This window comes from Phyllopteryx taeniolatus, chromosome 5, assembly GCF_024500385.1.
Source record: "Phyllopteryx taeniolatus isolate TA_2022b chromosome 5, UOR_Ptae_1.2, whole genome shotgun sequence".
Taxonomy (NCBI): domain Eukaryota; kingdom Metazoa; phylum Chordata; class Actinopteri; order Syngnathiformes; family Syngnathidae; genus Phyllopteryx; species Phyllopteryx taeniolatus.
In genome coordinates this window covers 21,326,912-21,327,975 of record NC_084506.1, presented here as the reverse complement: position 1 = coordinate 21,327,975, position 1,064 = coordinate 21,326,912, and the positions used below count along the sequence as shown (strand labels likewise).

Sequence of the window (1,064 nt, the reverse complement as noted above, 5' to 3'; positions counted from 1 at the left end):
CTACTGGTGATAGAGATAGATTGGGGCTATTTGTGTTAGGCAATGTACCGTTCCTGAATCTCCTGGACTAATGATTGGAGTTGTTCCTAAGGAATTGAAAACACCACAGACCGGTTTTATTGGTTCCTTGACTCGAGTTAGTGGAGTCAGACAAGTCACTTGTCTTCCTAAGGAATTGGAAACACTGCAGACTCTGATGATTCAGATGTATCGGTTCACTGACTCGAGTTAGCAGACTCACTGGAAACAGAGCAGAGTCTGATAAGATAACATTTGTCACTCTAACAATGAGGAAATTTGCAAGATTTATAGACATCCCTGGGTGGGCTCGAACCACCAACCTTTCAGTTAACAGCTGAACGCGCTAACCGATTGCGCCACAGAGACTTTGAAGAGTTTGCATGTACTCACCGACCATCATGATGATGGAAAATGGATGAAAATGAGTACTTTTTCAGTCAATTAGTGTAATCTTAAATGTTTCCATTAGTTAAGCCCCACAATTTCCTCGGAGGGGGGGAGCATGTGGCATGCAGCTCAGCATTCAAGGTGCAGGCTGATGAATGCACGCTCAGGCCTTCCAGTAATGGAGCTAAAGTGCTCCTTTCATCTGGCCCAGGAGGAGAGCAGGAATCCAAATGTGTTATTATTATTGGTGTGGCGTGTCTTTGCCAGTCGGGCTTTGAGTGTTAAGTGTGAGGCATACGCATTTCAGTGCTGCCTGATCACTGTCATTATAAAGTTCAGATAGTATTCATCATCATTATCAACATCGTCACGCGGGGGTGGCTGGTTTCGTGCACAATGCACCAGTGGGTGATTCATCTGATGAATGTGTGTAAAAATAAATTAAAAAGTGGTAATATTAAAAGGCAAAGATATATTCATGTGGGTAAATATTACAGGAAAAACGTCATATTATTACCAGTGGCAATATTAGGGAAAAATTCTGAATTCTCATGAAAAGAAATGGTCACAAAATGGATGTAGTAAAGTCATAAGTTTTACAAGAATAAAGTAATAATTTAACAATAGAAATTTGTTAAAATAAAGTCACAATTTTC

The 1,064-nt window shown here is 40.4% G+C and overlaps 1 non-coding gene across 1 annotated transcript; it reads right to left on the bottom strand.

The window, feature by feature from the left end:
* Positions 1-313: 313 nt before the first annotated feature.
* Positions 314-387, bottom strand: trnan-guu (transfer RNA asparagine (anticodon GUU)). The gene has a single exon. It is a non-coding gene; the product is annotated as a tRNA-Asn (tRNA).
* Positions 388-1,064: the final 677 nt, after the last annotated feature.